Raw genomic sequence first — 24,046 nt, 5'->3', positions numbered from 1 at the left:
TAAAACTTACTAATTTTATTTCACTGGATAATAGTATATCTTTAAGAATATCTTCTTTTTTTAAAGAATATCTTCTTAATTATATTCAGTGAATTTGTTTTCTCAAATAAATCTTTTAATATATAGTATATATATATATATATATATACATGTACAGTCTTGATAAGATAATAGTGATTTTATAATGTTATTAAAAGAAATACTTTATTATTTTAAATACTTTAAATATTTATTCAAGCATAATATTGTGTGGATTATCCATTTATAATTTAGAGAAACCTTTTTCCTATCATCCAGCTTTTACTAGGACTATCTTCATATTCCTCATACAGGGTCATCTCTCTTTTTTCTATCTTTATGTGATTTCTATATATTTCCCCACTTTTCCACTTTCCTATACTGAGGTCAATCACTTTTGTTACATTTTGAATTGTGAAATACTGTATACATTTATTATAAGGGTTTCAAGTCATATTGGCTTAAAATGATCTTTCTGCCTCTACATACAACATTAATTCAATTTATTTACTCATAATTGAAGATTGTTATGCCTCTAGAATTTATTATGTATGTGTGTGTGTATTGTTGGTAGTTACAAAAATAGAATGATCCTATATGCATTATTCAGCTGCCTTTTTCCACCTATATCTTGAAAAGCTTTCATTTCAGTACATAAGGCTGCATCTTATTCTTTTGAAAGCCTGTTCCTAATTCTATACTAAGGATAAAGTAATTTACTTAACCATTTTCTTATTGATAAACATTTAGGCTGTTTCTGGTATCTCATCATTACTTACAATGGCACAGTAAACATTTGCACATATAAGTATGTGTATTCACACATATTATATTTTTAGCATAAAATCCTAGGAAAAGAATTGCAAAGTCAGTGTTTATTTTATTATTTTATAGCTGATTGAATTTCTCTCTAAAAAGACCATATCATTTTATGTTTTCAACAATTGTCTATAAAAGGCCTATTTTTCCTTACCTTTGCCAACAGTGATTTTATAATTTTTATCTTATGACTAACACATAAAAATGTCAACATATATTAATACACATTTACCTGGTAACTAATGAGCTTCAGCATCTAATTGTATGTTTACTCATATAAAAATAGATATTTTAGATCAAACTTTGTACTGTATACCCCATGCTATATCTGCCACTGCTAAATTTGTTCTTTCAACATTTAATATCCTTAACAATCCATTTTGTTTGTTCAGATTTTATAGAGCCTTTCCAAATGAGTTCAAGTATATACTTTATAAACATATTTACTATACAAATATACATTCTTGTTCTTTTATTCTCTAGATTATTGATAATTTCATAGCAATTTGTATATTTTATCACATACCAGTTTGGCTGTGTGTGTGTGTGTGTGTGTGTGTGTGTGTGTGTGTGTGTGAAAATACAACTATTACAGTACTGGTCACAGAGTTCAGATGTATTTGATTCTTTGGGAATATCTCTATGAAGTTTACATTATAATATGCTTTGGTCTTCCATTTTCCTAGACTTATGCAATTCAGAGTTGGAAGTGCTTATATTATATCTATAATATATTAATGAACTTATTCATTTGTTGTGCTCCAAATTTTATTTTGTCAGGCACCCTGGAAGTAAAAATGAATATAAGTTCATAGACTTCAGAGGCCACAGTTTAAGAGGAAAGCTACAAATGAATAACATAGAATTGACAAGATTCCAAAGGCCTAGAGAATTTTTAAAAATCTGCCTGGAGAAGGGTAGAGGAGTCCATTGAGCTGAGTTGAGGAAATTTAAAGAATCAATAGGCATCTGTCAGTTGATTGGGTCAGGTGAAGAGGAGGCTAGAAGGAGGAATAATTCTAGACATGTGATTTCCTGGACATCCCCAATTCATGTTCAAGGAGTCTAAGAGATCAAAACTGTCTTCATAATAATACTAGATGTTTGCCTTTTAAAACTGTGTTGCAATCTGCGCTGATAGTGCAGTAGCAATGGTGGCTGAATTGCTAGTACCTTAGACTAATCAAAACAGTGGCACTGCCCTGCTGGTGTGGCTCAATTAGTTGGAGAATCATCCTATGCACCAAAGGTCACAGGTTAGATTCCCGGTCAGGGCACATACCTGGGTTGCAGGTTGAATACCCGCTCAGGGCACGTGCAGAGGGCAGCCAGTCTCTCTCTCTCTCTCTCTCTAAGCTTGTCCTCAGGTGAGGATTGAAAACAAAACAAAACAAAAAACAGTGGCACCAGACTGTACTAATAGCAATTGTAATTTTCACTGCCACTTAATAGTAGTAAAAAAGACAGTTTCACTTAACACCTTTGAAGAAAAAGTAAAAAAATTATTTTTTATTATATTCTGATACTTCAGTACACACCTTTTAAACATTCTGTGTGATAAAAATGTACATAAAACACTTTTTATGCGTTCTGCAGTGTGCATTCATGGTTTCCTTTACCTGAAGGAAACCCTATATTTTTGTGTGATTATTTGAGTTCCAGCTTCTTTTAAGGAATGTTATTTTTCACTAGAAAGAACGGGGAACAGACAAGCTATAGTTATTCAAACCTAGGTGTGTGACAGACATTTTCTAGATAATTGGTACAATGGGTCTGTCACTACAAGGAAATATGTTATGGTGTTCATTGCAAATATTAAAAATCAAGCTTCGAGGTAAAATTAAAACTGTGTAAGATGTATCCACCACAATATACTTGATATCTTTCCAATACTTAAAGGTTTTTCTGATGAGATGAGTGGTAATATTGCTAATGTGAATTTTGGGGTATTGCATAATGTGATGTGTCATCATCTGACAGATATAAATAACTCAGAAAACAAAATATTTTCCAAATAATATGATAAAATGATGCATGGGTAAATGATCCATTCAGAGTTCAAGATAAACCAATGAATGTTAATGTAATAGAACATAAGAAGTTCATCACAGTGTTTTCTGATACCACATTAAAGCTAACCTTCAAGTAATGACCACTTGTCATATGTTGGATAGTAAAAAATAATCTCCCTTTTCAATTTCATGGCTGTTTGAAGCTGTATTTTCTTCACATAATGTCAACTAAAACACCACAATAGAGAGGATGAGGAAGTAAATGTGAGAATTAACTGTCTTCTAGTAATCCAGACTTTAAACAGATTTGTAAAATTATAAGAAAACTAGTAGCCCTTTTACACGAAGATTCGTGCAATAGACCTTCATTCACCTGGCTGCCTGCACCAGTTTTCTGCCGGCACCGGGGACCCAGGCCTTGGCTGTGGCCACCGCCTTCTACCTTCTTTCAGGGTCCCGGCTTGGCCCTGGGCGGTGGCCTTGGGCTCGGCTGCACCCAGCGTCCCTGCTACCCGATCTCAGGAGCGAGCCGACCTCCCAGGTCGGCTCGCTCCTGCGATCAGAGCAGGCACCCCGCTGGCGCCCAAGGCCCGGAAAGCCCCGGGCGGCTTTCCGGGCCTTGGGCTCCGCCGCACCCCAGCTTCCCTGCAACGGTTTCCTGGTGGGCGTGGTTGGTGGGCGTGGCGTGGTTGGTGGGCGTGGCTTGGGCGTAGCGAAGGTGCGGTCAATTTGCATATTTGTCTATTATAAGGTAAGATGTTTTATTTTTATTTAAAAAATATAGCTACTTACTTAGATGTTATTTATATTAATGTGCAATTAATTCATTTTTGTTATTTTAAAATAAATTAATTCACCTTAAAAACATAATTGTTAGTTTAAATTTCTAATATAGTAAATAGCTATAGTATTTACTATAGTATAACATAGTAGATAATCTAACTCAAATATACAACATATCTCTGGAGTCCTTGATAATTTTTAAGAGTTCAAAACACCTCAGATCAAAAAGATTGCAAACTGCTAGATTAAGGGATTATATTTTTTTTCACATAAAGATTTGAAAAAGCACAAAGTAGACAAGAAGTCACATATCATTTGGTATGATTAAAACATGGGTGTATATAGCATGAATTGGTGTTAGATGAAGCTGGAGTCCTATGGAAGAATCCAGTATCATAGGATTTGGTCTGCCAACATAAGCTTTATTGATATATAATTTACACACCATAAAATTCACTTGTTGAAAGTGTACAGTTTAATAGTAATATTGAATATTATTGAATATTATATAATATTACATGATTAGATTTTATCTTTTTAACTTTATTTTTATTGCTGACACTATTACAGATTTCCCCATTTCCCCCTTTGCCCACCTCCACCCATCTCCCATTCCTGCTTCCCTTTGACTATAACCTCACTATTATCTGTATCCATGGACTATGTATGTATTTTCTTTGGCTAATCTCTTCACCTTCTTTCATCTGGTCCCCCACTCTGACAGCTGTCATTCTGTCCCATGTATCCATGCTTCTGGTTCTATTTTGTTCATCAGTTTGTTTTATTCATTTGATCCACATATAAGTGAGATCATATGGTATTTGTCTTTCTCTGACTGGTTTATTTCACTGAGCATAATTAGCTTTTAAAATTAGGTAAATATGTATGTATGTTTGTGTATGTAACATACACAAAGTGACCTTAACTATTTTTAATTGTACAGTTCAGGGACATTAATTACATTCACAACATTGTACAACCATCACCATTGAATAAGAAATAATTAAAATGAAAACAACTAAAAATCTTGGAAATTAAAAATATAACATTATAATAAAAATTAAAAGAAATCCCCCATTGGTAGAATAAAGTTTATGCTGGAGTAGTGGGTGTGAAAATGAATAAATGGGATGTAAATTAATTAATGAGGGATTAATCCACAAATTAGAGAAAAAAGATAACAAAACAAACATGAGCACTGTTATGAACCTTAGAAGTAGTAAGTTCAATATGCTTATAGCTGGTAGATATTGACTAATGCCAGAAAGGGAAGGGAAGAAAAGCTGCATTCAAAGAGATAATGATGGAGTTTACTAGAAATGAAGAAACAATTGGATTCTAAGATTGAAAATGTATTCTGAGTGCTAAGAAGATTAAGTCAGCTATCAAAGTAAAACTTCAGTTAATCATAAAAAAGGGGAAACCTTAAAATGCTACCAGAAGAAATAGAGAGATCAGATGGACAAATGGTTTTAAGCAAACTTCTCATCAGTAACATTGGTAATATTTACACACTTCTAAAAAATATATAATTCTATAATTGACTAAACTCTATCCAAAATGAAGAGAAATAAGATTGTTTTAGACATAAAAAGTCAGCAACAGTATATCTACATATTCTCACAAATAAAGACATGAAATAATTGCTTCAAACTTGACTGTAATCCACAGTTTGAAGTAAATTTTGTATTTTACATTGTGACTTAGTATATATTTCAGATTTACAAAGCAATATCTTTATTCTGTAGGACCTATTCTGATGTTTTATTTTAGCCAACCTAAACATAGTTGTTTTTTGTTTGTTTGTTTTAACCGAACATTGTTTCAAATAAGGTCAAATGGTGTTCCTGCATTCAATAAACAATTAAGATATATAATTAAATGAAGCTACTCTTGAACTAGCAAGAAAAAAAAAAGGATGCTGAAGACCTTAATGGAGAAAATTACAAAATGTTAGTGGACATAAAAATGACCTTAAATAAAGTAATAAAATATTTTCATTATGAGAAAACTCCATTTCCACACCTATGGAAATTTGTCCCAAATTTTCTGTAAGTTTAATGCAATTCCAAATGCCAAAATGACTTTTTTCACAGAGCTCCATACTAACACTAAAACTCCATGCTGATATTAAAAGTCTCATGGAAGAGCACAATTCCAACAATGGCTAAGGCAGTTTTAAAGAAGCATACACTTGTTGTGTCTCCTTGACAAACACTTAACTTATTAAAAAGCTGTAACACTTAAAGCAATATGATATTACCAAAAGAATATTAGAACAGGAGGCTCAGAAGCAGATCCACATACAAATATCTTGCAGGTGAATTTGTTATGCATTACCACATTGGTAATTCAAATCAGTTAAATAATAATGAACTGCCTTTACTAGACTATGCTAGAGAATTTTATATTCAAGAGATAAAACAAAATTCTATCTCTAGCTCATACTATACTCAAAAGTAAGTTATGAGTGTAAATATAATTTTTAACATCAAAGAAATTATAGAAGAATATTTTTATAAACTCAGAATAGTAACATATTTAAAAAATTAGACACAAAACATAATACAGTTGAAATAAAAAACATTTGCAACAGAAGATATAAAGCAATTTAAAAGGCAAAACAAATGAAGACTAACAGAAGATATTTGTATTTCCCCAAAGCAAAAAGAATTGCAACTAAATTTTATAATATACCACTATAAAGACTAATAGAAGTATGGGTAAGTTATGATAAAATGCAATTCCCAGAAAAGAAAACATATTCATATTAAAGTGTATTCAAGCTCACAATTCATTAAAAAATTTCTTAACCAAACAATGTGATGCTATTTTCTATTCATGAATTTGACAAATTTTTAAAAAGTTTGATAATGTGGAGAAACTGAAATGTTCATATACTTTTTTTACAATTTTGTTCAACCACTTTAGAGAGAGCCATTTTCCAATATTTTGAAATATTGGAAAAGTACATATTCTTTCATCCAGCAATTCACACTTTTGGAGTAAACTTAGGTATTTCTACCTTTAAAAAGACCACAATGGTATATTTTATGACAGTTAAAAAAAACAACTTTAAAAAAACTAGTGTTGTGTAAAGAGTGGGACAAAAGTAGGTTTATATTTGTGAGTACCCAAAACATTAAATATTACATTACTTTTAACCTATTTTTTGCCCTACTCTGTATATACACATAGTTTTTATCTCAAATATAGCTTAATTAAAAAAGCCTTACTTACTATAGCCAAGAAGTGGAAACAACCTAAGAGTACTTTGATGGATGAATGGATAAATATATTGTATTATTCAGTCATTTAATAAAGAATGAAATTTTGCCATTTGTGACAACATGGTACCTGGAGGGATTAGGGGAAGTAAAATAAGTCAAACAGAGAAAAACAAATACTATATGTGAAACCAAAAAAAGAAAAAGGAACTCTATCAGGCCCCAGCAGATCATGACACAGAGTCTGATAAGAATTCTGTTTGCAAAAAACAAACAAACAAACAAAAAACACTTCTGGATCATGTCCATGTGGAAGAGAACTAGGGCCAATCTAATCTAATAATAGACAAATATGCAAATTGACTGCACCTTCGCTACACCTAAGCCACGCCCACCAGCCAATCAGGATGAGTAAGCAAATTACCCCAACAAAGATGGCGGCTAATTTGCATATCAAGACAGTGTTGAAAGAAGCCAAGAGCTGCAGAAGGGAGTAAAGCTTCAAAGAAGCAAGCAAGCCGGGAAGGGCGGGGGGAGGAGCGAAGTCAGGGCCGGGGGCGAACGAAAAAGCAGGCGGGCTGGAGGAGAAGGCGGGGTGGGTGACAAGGGCGGAGGGGAGACGGGGTAGAGTGCAGCAGGAAATCCTATTGCAGGATTTTTCCTGCAACGGGAACGCTAGTCTTACCTAATAATAGATAAACATGTAAATTGACCATACCTTTGCTATGCCACCAGCCAATCAGGAGTGATATGCAAATTAACCCAACAAAGATGGCGGTTAATTTGCATACACAGGGCTATGAGTGACGGGGGGCGGGACGCTTGCATCATTGCCAGGTGTTCTACCCCACCTGTGTTCTCTCAGGGCCTCTGGGCAGCATGGGAAGGTGGAGCCGGAACGGAAAGAGGTGGCTCTGGGGCCTGAGTGGAAAGGGGCTGGGCCGGAGTGGAAAAGCAATACCAGCAGCCAGGGAAAGGAAAGCCCATTCTAGCATGAATCTTCATGCATCGGGCTTCTAGTGTTTATTATAAAACTTAAACTTTACTAAGAAATGTTATAGTTAGTGAGTCTGATTAAGAATGGAGAGAGGATAGAAATGGGTCTGGGAAACTGAAGCATCTGTCATTGGATAGAGCAATTTATAGGGATGTTAGGTGGACTTAGGGACAACAGTAATTCAGATATGAATTAATGTTCCAATATTGGACTACTGCCAGGTAAGTTCTCAATAGGTGAGTGGGGGCGGGGATAACAAGATTACTACTCCCTGATCAGAGCCACTTCGGTATTAAATGTCAGTTTAAAATTAATTATATATACATGTTTTTAATCCCTAGTCTAGAAGTTTGTATCAATTAGCTTTAATTTCATAATAAAGCATCCCAGAAGTCAGTGTCTGAAAACAATGACTGCTTATATATCCCACTATTGTATGGGTTATATAGGTGGTTCTTCTGGTCTGGCTCAGCTTCTCAGATCTCCAGCTGGCAGATCAGATGGTAGATGGTTATCAAGGATGGTCTCCCTCATATAGCTGGCAGTAGGCAGCCTGTGTTCTGAGTTACTGGGTCTCAAATATGTCATTATGCAACCAGCTAGTTTGGCACGGTCTCAGAGATCTAATGAAGAGCTGGCCCCGATATGAAAACATTTTATAAGCCATTTTTACTAATGTCTCATTGGTCAAGGCAAGTCACATGGCCAAGTCCAGGTTCAAGGAATAGGTTCACATTGATGGCAGGGTCTGCAAAAAGGCTGCAGGCATACATGAGGAGGAAGTTCCATCTTCTGTAACCAACACAATTATATAAGTGATTTTTAGCTTAACTGTCTGGAATCCTAAATAATAATTTAAAATTTGGCTTGGCTTTTGGAAATTCACTTTCTTTGTTGTTTTATTTGTTAGACAATGTTTCTTGGCAACCAGTAGTGAGGTATGACAATAATATCTCATTTATACATGAGCTATACATCAATCTATATTTAATGGTGAAAAATGAAATGAGATAGGATTTATCTAGTGAGGAAAAGATATGACAAAACTATGGATAGGTTAGTGGAATTAATGGCACTGAATTGATTATCACCATCAAGAGTATAAAGTTTTTTTCAGATTTAGCTCAAATAATGCTTTTTTCTAACAAGTTCCTCATGATTAGTTGCTATTAAGCCACCTTATATTTTTTAATTTTTATTATTTTTTAAAAAAATTTATTGTTTAGGGTATTACAAATAGTAATACATATGTCTCTTTTTTTTCTCCACTGACCTCCCCTACCCCCCGGCACTTGACCTCGACCCCCGCCCCCAGTGTTTTATGTCTGTTGGTTGTGCTTTCATGCATACAAGTCCTTAAGTTGATCTCTTACCCCCCCAACCATCCCCTACCTTCCTGCTGTAATTTGACAGTATGTTCGATGCTTCTTTGCCTCTGTCTATTTTTGTTCAACAGTTTGTAATGTTCTTTATTATCCATAAATGAGTGAGATCGTGTGGTGTTTATCTTTTACTGACTGGCTTATTTCACTTAGCATAATGCTCTCCGGTTCCATCCATGCTGTTGCAAACGGTAAGAATTCCTTCTTTTTTACTGCAGTGTAGTATTCCATTATGTAGAAGTACCACAGTTTTCTAATCCATTCATCTGCTGATGAATTTAAGCTGTTTCCAAATCTATGCTATTGTAAAGTGTGCTGCTATGAATATAGGGGTGCATATATCCTTTCTGATTGGTGTTTCTGTTTTCTTGGGATATAGTCCTAGAAGTGGTATTACTGGGTCAAATGGCAGTTCCATTTTTAATTTTTTGAGGAAATGCCATACTGTTTTCCACAGTGGCTGCACCAGTCTGCATTCCTACCAGCAGTGAGGAAGGGTTCCTTTTTCTCCACATCCTTTCCAGCACTTGTCATTTGTTGATTTGTTGATGATAGCAGTTCTGACTGGTGTGAGATGGTACCTCATTGTTGTTTTGATTTGCATCTCTTGGATAATTAGTGTCTTTTAGCATGTTTTCATATGTCTCTTAGCTTTCTGAAAATCCTCTTTCAAAAAGTGTCTATTTACGTCCTTTGTCCATTATTTGATTGGATTGTTTATCTTCCTTTTGTTAAGTTGTATGAGTTCATTGTAAATGTTGGTGATTAAACCCTTATTGGAGATAACATTGGCAAATATGTTCTCCTATGCAGTGGGCTTTCTTGTTGTTTTGTTGATGGTTTCTTTTGCTGTGCAGAAGCTTTTTTATTTTGATGTAGTCCCATTTTTTTTTTTCTCTTTAGTTTCCATTGCCCTAGGAGCTGTATCGGTAAAGATATTGCTACGACAAATGTCTGCTATTTTGTTGCCTATGGTGTCTTCTAAGATTTTTATGGTTTTCCATCTTATGTTTAAGTCTTTTATCCATTTTGAGTTTATTTTTGTGTATGGTGTAAGTTGGTGGTCTAGTTTCATTTTTTTGCATGTATCTGTCCAGTTTTCCCAACACCATTTATTGAAGAGACTGTCTTGTCTCCATGGTATGCTCTTGACTCCTTTATCAAATATTAATTGAGCATACTGGCTTGTGTCGATCTCTGGGTTCTCTGTTCTGTTCCACTGGTCTATATGTCTGTTCCTGTGCCAGTACCAGGCAGTTCTGAGAACAGTGGCTCTGTAGTATAGCTTGATATCTGGTATTGTGATCCCTCCAACATTGTTCTTCTTTCTCAATATTGCTGCAGCTATTCAGAGTCTTTTTTTATTCCAGATGAATTTTTGGAGAATTTGTTCTAGGTCTTTGAAGTATGCCATTGGTATCTTAATGGGGATTGCGTTGAATTTATAGATTTCTTTGGGTAGTATGGACATTTTAATGATGTTGATTCTACCAATCCATGAACATGGTATATTCTTCCATTTGTTCATGTCTTCCTCTATCTCTTTTTTTAGTGTCCTGAAATTTTCTGAGCACAGGTTTTTTGTCTCCTTGGTTAAGTTTATTCCTAGGTATCTTAATTTTTGTTGTTGCAATGGTAAATGGGATTGCTTTTTAAATTTCTCTTTCATTTGTTCATGTCTTCCTCTATCTCTTTTTTTAGTGTCCTGAAATTTTCTGAGCACAGATTTTTTGTCTCCTTGGTTAAGTTTATTCCTAGATATCTTAATTTTTTTGTTGCAATGGTAAATGGGATTGCTTTTTTAATTTCTCTTTCGGTGAGTTATTATTGGTGCATGGAAAAGCCATAGACTTCTGGGTGTTAATTTTGTATCCTGCTACATTCCCGAATTCATTTATTAAGTCTAGTAGTTTTTATGTAGTCTTTGGAGTTTTCTATGTATAATATCATGTCCTCTGCCAATAAGGACAGTTTTACTTCTTCTTTTCCAATTTGGGTGCCTTTTATTTCTTCTTCTTGTCTGATCGCAATGGCTAGTACTTCCAGCACTATGTCGAAGAGGAGTGGTAAGAGTGGGCATCCCTGTCTTGATTCTGTTCCTAGGGGAAATGCTTTTAGTTTTTGCCCATTGAGTATGATGTTTGCTGTGGGTTTGTCATATATGGCTTTTATTATGCTGAGGTATGATCCTCTATTCCCACCTTGCTGAGAGTTTTTATTAAGAAAGGGTGTTGGATTTTGTCAAATGCTTTTTCTGTATCTATGGATATGATTATATGGTTTTTATCTCTCAGTTTGTTTATGTGGTGTATCACATTTATTGATTTGCAGATGTTATACCATCCTTGCATCCCTGGGATAAAACCCACTTGGTCATGGTTTATGATCTTTCTAATGTAATGCTGAATTCGATTTGCTAGAATTTTGTTGAGGATTTTGGCATCTATATTCATGAGGGATATTGGCCTGTAATTCTCTTTCTTTTTATTGTCTTTATCTGGTTTTGGGATTAGGATAATGCTGGCTTCGTGGAAAGAGCTTGGAAGTACTCCTTTCTGTGAAGCTGTTTGTTTCAGGGCTTTTATTTGTTGGAAGTTTCTTTTATTATTGCTTCAATTTCCTCCATAGTTATCAGCCTATTCAGATTTTTTTATTCCTCCTGGTTGAGTTTTGGAAGGTCGTATTTTTTTAGGAATATGTCCATTTCTTCTAGGTTGACCAGTTTGTTGGAGTAGAGTTGGTCATAGTATTTTTTTACAATTCTTTGTATTTCTGTGGGGTCTCTTGTTATTTCACATCTTTCGTTTCTGATTTTGATTATTTGGGTCCTCTATCTTTGCTTCTTGGTGAGCCTGGCTAGAGGTTCATCAATCTTGTTTATCCTCTCAAAGAACCAGCTCTTGGTTTCATTGATCTTTTGTATTTTTTTTGTGTGTGTGTGTGTCTATGTCATTTATTTTCACTCTGATCTTTATTATTTCCTTCCTTCTGATCACACTGGGCTTTTCTTGTTGCTCTCTTTCTAATTCTTCAAGTTGCAGAGTTAGATGGTTTATTACCAGTTTTTCTTGTTTTTTGAGGTAGGCCTGTAATGCTATGAACTTCCCACTCATGACAGCTTTCACTGTGTCCCAAAGATTTTGGATTGTTTTGTTTTCATTGTTGTTTGTTTCCAGGATGTGTTTTATTTCTTCTTTGATCTTTTTTGGTAACACACTCATTGTTTAATAGTGTGCTATTCAGCCTCCAAGTGTTTGAATTTTTGTGATTGTTTTTACTATAATTGATTTTTAATTTTACACAATTGTAATCTGAGAAGATGCTTGATATGATTTTAATCCTCTTGAATTTGGAGAAACTTTGCCTGTGTCCCAATATGTAGTCTATCTTTGAAAATGCCCCATGTGCACTTGAGAAGAATGTATATTCTGTAGTTTTGGGGTAGAATGTTCTAAAGATATCAATTAAGTCCATCTGATCTAGTGAGTCATTTAAGATTGATATTTCTTTGCTAATTTTTTGTCTTGAGGATTTATCCAGTGATGTTAATGGGGTTTTAAAGTCTCCTATAATGATTGTGTTGCTGTCTATATCTCCCCTGATATCTTCCAGAAGTTTTTTATGTATTTGGGTCCTCCTGCATTGGGTGCATACATGTTTACCAGAGTTGTATCTTCTTGTTGTATTGATCCCTTTAGAATTATGAAGTGGCCTTTATTGTCTCTTGTTATGGTCTTCACTTTGAGGTCTATTTTGTCAGATATAAGTATTCCTACCCCAACGTTTTTTTCATTTCCATTCGCCTGATAGATATTTTTCCATCCCTTCACTTTCAGTCTGTGTGAGTCCCTTGTTCTGAGGTGGGTCTCCTGTAGACAGCATATATATAGGTCATGTTTTCTTATCCATTCACTCACTCGATGTCTTTTGATTGGACATTTAATGTTATTGATAAGTACTTGTTTGTAGCCATTTCTGTACTTTATGCCTGTGTTCCTTCCTCCTGTTCTTTTCTTCTTTTTACAGCATTCCCTTTAGCATTTCTTACATTGCTGGCTTGGTAGTGATAAACTCCCTTAGCCTTTTTTTTGTCTGTGAAGCTCCTGATTTCCCTTTCAGTTTCGATTGATAGTCTTGCTGGATAGAGTATTCTTAGATTCATTCCTTTGCTTTGCATCACTTTGTATACCTCCTTCCATTCCCTTCTAGCTTGATGTGTTTCTGTTGAGAAATCATTTGATATTCTGATGAGGGTCCTTTGTAGGTTACTCTCTGTCTCTCTCTTGCAGCCTTTAAGATTCTCTCTTTGTCATTAACATTTGCCATTGTAATTATGATGTGTCTTGGTGAGAGTCTTTTAGGATTCATCTTGCTTGAGACTCTCTGTACTTGTGTAACTTTTTTCTTCCCCATATCCGGGAAGTTTTCTGTCATTATTTCTTCAAATAGATTTTCTAATCCTTGCTGCTCTTCTTGTCCTTCTGGAAGCCCTATTATACATATGTTACTTCGTTTTGTGTTGTCCCAAAGCTCCCTTAGGCTTTCCTCCTGCTTTTTAATTATTTTTCTCCAGTTGCTGTTCATATTGAGCTTGTTTCTTTACCTTATCTTCTAACTCACTAATTTGGTCCTCTGCTTCTTCTAGTCTACTGTTGAAACCTTTCATGGTGTTTTTGGTTGTAGCTATATCACTTTTGATTTCTTCTTGATTTTTGCATAGGTTGTTGATTTTCTCATCCATCTGGTGTATGAACTGTATGACCATTACTCTAAATTCTTTTTCTGTCATGTTGCATGCTTCCGTTTTACTTATTTCCTTTCTTGGCGACTCCTCATGTTCTTTCCTCTGGGGATTGTGCCATCTCCCCATTCTGACTATCACCAGAAGGTTCAACCATCGAGTTGCACGGGCCTGGGCTGTGTGCAGTGGGAGCTTCGCACCTCCCGAATGTCACTGAAGAGCTCTGACACCAAGATGTGTTGCTGCTGTGGGTAGTGGGAACCAAGCTCGCCCAGGATTAGACTCACTGGAGCTCAGTTTGGCCTTGTGCACGCACCTAGAATCAGGGACCCCGCCTGTGCCATGCTGAAACAGAGACCCCGCTGGTGTGTGCTGAAAATCAGAGTCCCTTAGCACGTGCCAGGAGTCAGAGTTCCCCTGTACCCGCACCAAGAATCGAGTATCAGAGTCTCTGTTGCTTGGTGTGGCCTTGCGCTGAGAATCAGGGTCCCTGTGTGTGCATGCACCAGGAATTGGAGTCACTGGCTCTTAGTGTGAATGCACTGGGAATCAGGGATCCCAGGCTCATGCAATGTGAAATTGAGTCAAGTCATTGGTGCTCAGTGCTGCCTCTCGCCTGGAGAATCAGGGTCCCAGTCTGCTTGGGGGACCAGGTTGCACAGTAGCACTGTGTTGGCAGGAATTCCACTCCTGCACTGCGGAAAACAGACTTCCATGTGTGCTTGCCCAGAATGGAAGTCAGGTGGCACTGCCGCCCAGCTTGGGCATGGGATTTGTTCGCCTGATTGCATTGTGGGGAACAGATTCCCAGTGTCCTCGCGCTCCCAGGCTCAAATTCCTGTAGCAGTGCTGCAGCCCTGTGCGAGGGGCTGGTCTAGCAGTTCCTATGGCACTCCTGCAAGCCTGTGGGGAGGGGGATGTGCTCTGTGACTCACAGAAATCTGTGGCCAGGATGTCTGGATTCTTGGTGTCTGTGGGTCCACAGCTGTGGTCACAGGTCTCTGTCCCCAGTGGCTGCAGAGTCCCGGTTTGCATCTGAGACCAGACTGGGTGATGCTGAGGCCAGGATCCTAGTCTCAAGCAGCTCTGTTTGTAAGGATGGCATGGTCTCTGTGCCCACGCTGGCCACCCCTGGAGTGTCCACGGTGGCAGCGTTGCTCCATCATCTAAGGCTGCTCGGTTTGGCAGCCCTTGGAAGACCTGCAGGTTCGAACTGTCCCTAGCTCATACATACACACACCACACACGTCCACACACTCCTCTATTGCTCCCTCACTCTCTCACACTCTCTCCCTCCCTACTTTCTTGCCGGTTGCCATCTCTAAGCCACTTTAATCACCTAACAATTTTATGTAATCAATGTGACTGAAAAAAGTTTCTTTATTTTGTTTTGTTTTGTTTATCGTAGTTTAGACTAGAACATAGGAGTTATAAATGGCAACTAAGGAAAAAAGTCTGTGATGTAGTGTTAGAGGAGGCATTTTTCATAGAAAGTAATAAAAGAAAGTATACATATTGGAACCTCCTTTTCCTTTTGAGAGAGGTGTGGAATGAATTCAGCAGATGAAATCAATGTACTGTGAATTATAAATAGGCCTTTGAGGGCCTGGATGATGAATTCAAAACTCTTAAGAAAGCAGCAGAGCACCTGTTGAAAAAGGCAAGGACACAAGTGAATCCAAGCTTCCTCTTGAAAGATGGTTGTCATTGTTAGTGGTGAAGTTACTTGCTATTGTTTGAAGGGGCAAGATATTTCAATTTCATATAACTGCTGAAATGTGCTCAGTTATTTTAGGTTTCTAATGCAAGAATAAATAAAGTTTATGAGAAATTAAGATGTGTTATCTATATATTCAACTTGCTATTCTGAGCTATTCATCATAATATATCTAGTTTAAAATTCCAACAGAGAGGGATGGAGGAAAGGTAAGTGGAAGAGAGAGAGAGGGAGAGATAAAAGAGGGGAAGAATATTAAAAGAATTTACACTAAAACAAACTTTTATGTAATATGCTTCCCAGGACAGTTTTTTTTTTCCTTACTTGAGTTTTAATTATATAGCTTTAAAGTGACATATGTAAAGATAAATAAAGAGATTATATTTCAAAAGTTGATATAGTTAGCCTTATTTACAATATCTGTAACATAATATGTGGCTTAGTTATCACTCTTACAGAACAGCATTCTCAAAATACTTCATGTTATGTTCAAATTAATGTCAGCTGCTACAAGCCTCATTAACATTTTTTTTAGATTTCTACAAAGTAGAATTTGCAATGTGTAGTTCGATATTTACTGACATGTTGATAAATATAAGTGTTAACCAATACACTATATGCTACGGTTCCTCTCCATTTCCTTCAGCAATTTAAACCTGATGCTCTTCCTTCTTCTTTACCTTCCCTTTCATACAGTCTTTCTCAATGAGAACAGTATTATTATTGATGTCTTCATGCACTTATCAATCTTCTCCCAGTTTTCAAGAATACTTCTGACTCCATTGTGCTCTGTTTTTACTTTCCACTAAGGCTTGATAATAGCCTGGATCTGATCACTCTTTAGCAATACTCTACCTAAGGACCCTGAACTTCATGTTCCTTCTCTTAAAACGTAATCTGTTAACATTGCATCTGGCATAATCTATCCATCTGTTTTTTCTTTATCTGCCTTATAAATATCCTACACTTTTCACTTCAATCTTCAGTTAGTTCTGTTCACCACACTTTTCTTTTTAACCAAACCTGGATGAAGAAATAAGCCATTTAGGAGAAACCAAGATGGCAGCATAGGTAAACACCTAAACTGTTGCTTCGAACAACAATTTCAAAACTACAACTAAAAGACAAAACGGACATCATCCAGAACCACAGGAAGGCTGGCTGAGTGGAAATTCTACAACTAGAAGGGAAGAGAAAAGCACACTGAGATTCACAGGAGTTGCAGAAGGCAGAGGTACAGAGGCACATATGCGGAGAGGGCTGGCAACTGAATACGCAGCTGGCTTTCTCAATTAGGGGGGAGATAAAAGCTCCGACTGCTCTGAACTCCAGTTCTGGGCGAGACTCTGGAGACCCAGACTCATTCGGGGAGAAACTGGACTGTCTGGCAGCAGGCGAAACTCGAGGGCGGCTTTCTCTCAGAGGTGCTTGCAGTGATTACCACGGGACACTGAGACCCAGGGGCCTCTTAGGGCAGGGCTGACGGTAAGCCATTGCTGTCTGCTCCACCTTGAAACTCCGCCCCATCCAAGCTGAGCACAGAGGCTTTTGCAAGTCTTGTCTCATAAGGGTGTCTCCAGCACAGAAGTTCTCCCAGCTTAGACACAGCTGATCCTCACAGCCAATTGCCCTTGAGGTCAATTCCTCCCAGTGATATCAACAACAATCAAGGCTTAACTACAACAAGACTGTGCATACAGCACACAAATGGGTGCACCAAGAGTGTCCACCTCAGGTAACTGGGGAGGCTGAACCACTGGGCCCTATAGGACACCTAGCACACAAAGCCACTCTATCACCTCAGGGAAGCAGCCAAAATGTGGAGACAAAGAAACAGGTGACAAATGAAAGAAATGGAGAAAAGCAAACAACTGGATATAGAGTTCAAAAGCACAGTTATAAGGTTTTTCAAGAATTTTCTAGAAAATGCCAATAAATTTAGCGAGACCCTTGAGGACATGAAAAAGGACCAATTAGAAATTAAGCGTACACTGACTGAAATAAAAAATAATATACAAGAGATCTAACAGCAGACTAGAGGATCGCAAGAACCAAGTCAAAGATTTGAAATACAAAGAAGCAAAAAACACCCAGCTGGCAAAGCAAAAAGAAAAAAGAATCCAAAAATATGAAGATAGTGTAAGGAGCCCCTGGGACAACTTGAAGCATACCAACATCCGAATTATGGGGGTGCCAGAAGAGAGAGAGCAAGATACTGAAAACCTATTTGAAGAAATAATGACAAAAAACTTTCCCACCTGGTGAAAGAAATAGACTTACAAGTCCAGGAAGTGCAGAGAACCCCAAACAAAAGGAATCCAAAGAGGACCTCACCAAGACACATCATAATTAAAATGCCAAGAGCAAAAGACAGAGAGAATATTAAAAGCAGCAAGAGAAAAAACATTTTATTGTGTTGTTTTATTCTTGTCAGTAGAATTACATCCAACTTTCTAACACAATGTTAAGAGATGAATTATAAAAGAGAGAATTCAGATAATGAATTCAGATAATGAATTGTCAGAAAAAACATTTACCTACAAGGGAGTACCCATACGATTGTCAGCTGATTTCTCAGCAGAAACTATACACACACACACATAGTCATCTCAAGCCAGAGATGAGCATGCCTCCTAGTTTTTACAAATAATTTGGAACTAGTTTGTTATAATATTGTTATTTTTAATTGAAGTATCACCCTGCCTTTGTTATATGAGAGGCATGAGAGGACACTGTGTCTTTTCCATCAGTTGAGCCTGTTGTCAGCCCTCAAGGCACTGTGTTGACTGGTGTTATAAATAGCTTTTGAGCAGTCTGCACCTTGGCTGCAGAGTCGCTGGAACTGAGTAAGCAATCAAGAAAAATTCACCAAAAAAATGAATCATATGCCCTCTGAAAATCAAGATTCTTGCCCTCGTGGAATGTACAAGGTAGTAGGGGAAATTCTGTAGCAGAAATAACTACAAGTTAGTATGGCAAAAGGGTGGTATTAGTGTAAACAGAATTTTGCAGGTACCTAAGTGGTGACAGATGTTTTCTTAAAATAGCAGAGACTTCAGAATATGGCTTAATTTATATCTATACACTAGAGGCCCTGTGCATGAAATTTTTGTACGGGGTGGGGGGAGTTTTCCCTCAGTCCTGCCTGCACCCTCTCCAATCTGGGACCCCTAGGGGGACATCTGACTGCCTGTGGGATCAGGCCTAAACTGGCTGTCAGACATCCCTCTTGCAATTCAGGACCACTGGTTCCTAACCACTCACCTGCCTGCCTGCCTAATGCCCTCCCCTTCTGTCCTGGTTGCCTTTAACTGCCTCTGCCTTGGCCCCCACCACCATGCCTTTGTCCAGAAGGGGGTTGGACAACTGGAAGATGGCCGGTGGACCCAGTCCTATTAGCATATTACCCTTTTATTAGTATACATAGATTATATAGGATAGGATTGCTTAAATGGAAGGGGAAAGCCTTTTTCAGTAGAAGGAGATGCTTTTGGCAGACAAAAGTACATAACCCCTATATCTGGACTGATATCCAGCTATATACACTATACTGCCAAACCAGTTAATAAAAAATTGAACTGCTTTCTTACACCTTACACCAAACAGCTGTTACCCTTAAACAGCCCCCCTCAGCCCCCACCTTAGGTTCTGCTTTTGCAGTTCACCCAGATTAGGTTTTGATTGGCCAGTTTCTATGCCAGTCAGCATCAAAAGCACTGCCTCCTAGGCAGCCATTGGCTCCTCGCAGTTCCCCCAGATTTGGTTCTGATTGGTCAGTTTCTATGCCAGTCAGCTTCAAAAGCTCCACCTCCTAGGCAGCCATTGGCTCCTCTGGGAAATCCAGAATGGTTCCGTCTTCATGTCAGTGCCAGCCCTTCAGTCACACCTTCAGTCTGCTATGGAATGTATCTCTGGCCACTCTGAGAAGCCACGCCTCAGGTCTGTGCTGGTGGCAATTTTGAATTCTCATCCATGACCTAACCTTTTTACAGTGCGAGCTCCATGAAGGCAAGTATTTGTCTTGTTCATTCTTAGTTCACTCATCGACTTTATCTGTGTCTATGCATCTGTGCTAGCACCACATGGTGACCGGTGGAACAGTCATTTTGGTCGTTATGGTCACTACCTTTTATATATATATATACACATACCATTGTGGTTTCCCCTGTGCACAAAATAGCTTGGACATGGCATATGAATTGAATCAATACCACTGTTTACCTTACTTAATGACTATACAGTGAGTGCTCCTTTTTTTATTATTGAGTTCCTTACAATAGTGACTGGTTTGGTAGTAGAGCGAAAAATGAATTTTGTGTCTGCATTTGAATAATATTAACAAGAGATGAGCTTTGCCTTACTATTTTCTTATCTTTGAGGAGACAGAATTACAGTTGTCAGGTAATATAATACTTTTGCACAAGATAATGCTGCAATTTGAAATTATCACCTTCCTATCTTCTTAATGTCATCATTTATATTCTTGCCTTATATAATTCAATTTCACAAATTTTTTTAATAGTTACAAGAATCAGAGTCTGCTCAGTCTCATTTGAAATGTAATATTAAAGGCTCTATCATTTCATAAGTAATAATAGTTTTTACTTGCACTCATCTCTAGCAGAAGTACTTTACATCAGGTTTAGAAATCCATATAAATTTCATTGATTCTTCATAGAACATATTGAAGTCTTTTATTTCACTAAAAATATTTTTGATTAACATGAGCTGTTACTCTTGACTTTAGTTGTGAATACATTAATAGGTAATATTTATTTATTGAATTTTTTTGTGCCCATCATTTGTTCCCCCAAAATTTATTGTACATTTACTATATGCTAAGTATTATGGGAATATGTGATTCAGTGTTTCTTCAATACTCTTCATTTGCAAAGTCATAACTAATGAAATTTATATATATAACAATACTGGCAAAAATATTAGCATTGAAAATATGAGCTATAAGCCAAATAATTGTTTTTGGAGACCAGCATGCATCAGATAACATTTTTTTAAAATAATATATATGCACCTTTACAGAGACATGTTTTCTCATTATTTATGTCATATATATATATATATATATATATATATATATATATATACATATCTATCTATCAGTATATATATATATATATATATATATATATATATATAGAGAGAGAGAGAGAGAGAGAGAGAGAGAGAGAATATGCAAATTAGGCTGGGACTCCATAACGGGTCACAACCAGACAGGAGGAGGTTGCGTGCACAGTTGAGGCCTAGAGCAGAGACAGAGACAGAAGCAGGGGGTCCTGCCCAAGCCAGCACGTCAGCTCAGGTGGCCCCGGCGCAGACACAGGCAGGGGGTCCAGGGGACGCTGTGAGTCAGGCGTGAGTCCTGGCCCCCCACGGTATGACTCTCACGGCGGCTGGTGCTGTATGAGTCAGACAGGGGTCCCGGCCTTCTGGGGGGTGCCTCCTCCCACAGCAGGAGGCAGGGTGCCTCCTTGTGCAATTTCAATCACATGCTGGGCCTCTAGTACATATATAAACACAGCAAACCATTAATTCAGCACTGCCTTTTAAAGTTCAACAAAATCAATAGTACTTATGCACTATTGTGGGATTCTTAGGTTTTTTTTTTTTTCTGTTAGGGAGTACAAATCATAATAAAACATTTGAATATGACATCTAAATCTTTTCTTCCCTTTTGCCATCACAAAATCAGAATTTTAGAGATTTGTTTTTCTAATTTTGATGATATCAAGATTGGGGTCACATTATTCACTCCTCATAATTATTATGTTCATTGACACCTATAGATATTTGGTAAGTTTGAATTTTATTAAGATTAAAAACATGGATTTGGGAATAAATGAGACTTGGATTTAAGTGCAGATTATGTTCACTGTTTTAATAGAATCAATATGCATGAGCCTCAGTTGAAAATTGGGGAATATATTAGCATCAACTAACAGTTTATTGAGGATTAATGAAAATCATGGCAATAGAGCACTTTCCACAGTGCCTGGTCCAAGCAATTATAGTCAACGTCTAGCAGTTCTGACTATAAAGTTAAGGGAATCTTAACTCACTCAGGCTAAAGTAGCAACTGGATATGGTTTATGGCTATTTTGACAAATTCACAATGCAGAAAGATTGCTGTCTTAATTATTCTCTTCATTCCCAAAATGTGAAATGTGCTAATTTTTTTAACTTCATTCTTTTCTTATTAGTAAAGAAAATGCAATATTGATGTAGTATCAAGCTTCATCATTATTAGTTCATATTTTGAGAGGGAGAGGTTATCCTGGACTCAGTGTAACCACAAGAGTCCTTATATAACAGCGACAGAAAGATTCGTATTAAAGAGAAAAGATACAGGAATGGATGAGAGATTGGAGTGAAGCACTTAGAATATGGAAGAAAAGGAATATAGGTGGTCCCTAGAGGTTGGAAAAAGCAAGGAAACAGATTTTTTTCTTTTTTTTATTTTAAATTTCTTTATTGATTAAGGTGTCACATATCTGTCCTCATCCCCCCATTCCCATCCCCCCACCCCACCCCCCTGTTGTCCTCAACCACTGGCCAGGCTCGTATGCATGCACACAGTCCCTTGGTTGATCTCTCCCCCCTCCCCCCACCCTCTCCCACCCTCCCTCCGAGGCCCGACAGTCCGATCGATGCCTCCCTGTTTCTGGGTCTGTTCTTGTTCATCAGTCTATGTTGTTCATCATTTCCCCCAGATGAGTGAGATCATGTGTTACCAGAAATATACCCATAAGAACCGAATGTGAGACGAGCAACAATAGTTACGCTGACAGGCAAATGAATCAGTCTGCAGTAAGTTTCCCTCTGGACCAACAGTTCTCCTGAGACCCAACTTCAATGTCCACCAGTTCCCCATGTGCACAAGGAAACAGATTTTTATCTAGAGCTTCCAGAAGAAATACAAGCTTGCTTATACCTCAATTTTAGTCCAGTGATATGGATTTTGAATTTCTAACCAATAGAATTATGAGGTAATAAATATGTGTTGTTTTACATCACCAAATTTGTAGTGATTTGTTACAACTCAATCGGAAATAATTCACCAATTTATACACATTTAAAGAATTATATAATTTTAAAATGCCTTTTAAAAAGTAGTAGACCCACCCTGAACCCCTTTATCAAAGGCACTCATTTAAACTATTTTATTGATTTATTTATTTGCTTTCATATATAAATGATATATTGTATTTCTAGTCCCTGAATCTTCAACATTAGGCATTATATCTTGACTTCAGGCATTATCTATTGACTTTCTAGCCCCATTTCCTATCCTCTTATTATACTAATCCAGTGGTCGGCAAACTCATTAGTCAACAGAGCCAAATATCAACAGTACAACGATTGAAATTTCTTTTGAGAGACAAATTTTTTAAACTTAAACTTCTTCTAACGCCACTTCTTCAAAATAGATTCACCCAGGCCGTGGTATTTTGTGGAAGAGGCACACTCAAGGGGCCAAAGAGCCGCATGTGGCTCGTGAGCCGCAGTTTGCCGACCACTGTACTAATCTATCTATATATATATATAAGCCATAAAAGCCAAGTGACCGAACAGCAGAATGACCAGAACGACTGGTGGCTATGACGCACACTTCGGCAGCCAACTGGCCCGATAGGGGGTGGGGCCATCCATCCAATCACCCGCGGCCTCTCCCCCCTGCCTGCCCTGCCCCCGATTGGCCCCCCCACCCGATCACTGAAGTGTGAGTAAACGCTCTCCAGCCTTCCTAGACCAGGAACCTGAATGACAAGTGATCAGGAGGAAAACTGCTCATGGTCTGGACCATCAGTCAGGTGTCCAGGAGAGGTGCCCAGCACAACCATCTTTCTCCATTCTCTCTCCACTGCTTGCTACCAAAGAGAGCAGCCACATCACACCATGGCCTCTCTTTTGAGCAGTACTTCTCAACCTTTCTAATGCCGCGACCCTTTTATACAGTTCCTCATGTTTAGGTGACCCCCAACCATAAAATTATTTTCGTTGCTACTTCATAACTGTAATTTTGCTACTGTTATGAATCGTAATGTAAATATCTGTGTTTTCCGATGGTCTTAGGTGACCCTGCTAGTGGTTCTCAACCTGTGGTCAGCAAACTCATTAGTCAACAGAGCCAAATATCAACAGTACAATGATTGAAATTTCTTTTGAGAGACACATTTTTTTTAAAATTTAAACTTCTTCTAATGCCACTTCTTCAAAATAGACTTGCCCAGGCCGTGGTATTTTGTGGAAGAGCCACACTCAAGGGGCCAAAGAGCCGCATGTGGCTCGCGAGCCATGGTTTTACCGACCATGGCTCTAGGCCATAAAACGT

General features: G+C 37.5%; 1 protein-coding gene across 1 annotated transcript in view; it reads left to right on the top strand.

The window, feature by feature from the left end:
- LRP1B (LDL receptor related protein 1B) overlaps positions 1 to 24,046 on the top strand; it is a 1,704,605-nt gene that overhangs the window by 1,276,313 nt on the left and 404,246 nt on the right. The gene's annotated exons all lie outside the window — the stretch shown is intronic.

Source organism: Eptesicus fuscus, chromosome 11, assembly GCF_027574615.1.
Source record: "Eptesicus fuscus isolate TK198812 chromosome 11, DD_ASM_mEF_20220401, whole genome shotgun sequence".
In the NCBI taxonomy this organism is placed as follows: Eukaryota; Metazoa; Chordata; class Mammalia; order Chiroptera; family Vespertilionidae; genus Eptesicus; species Eptesicus fuscus.
This window is presented reverse-complemented; position numbering and strand designations above follow the sequence as displayed.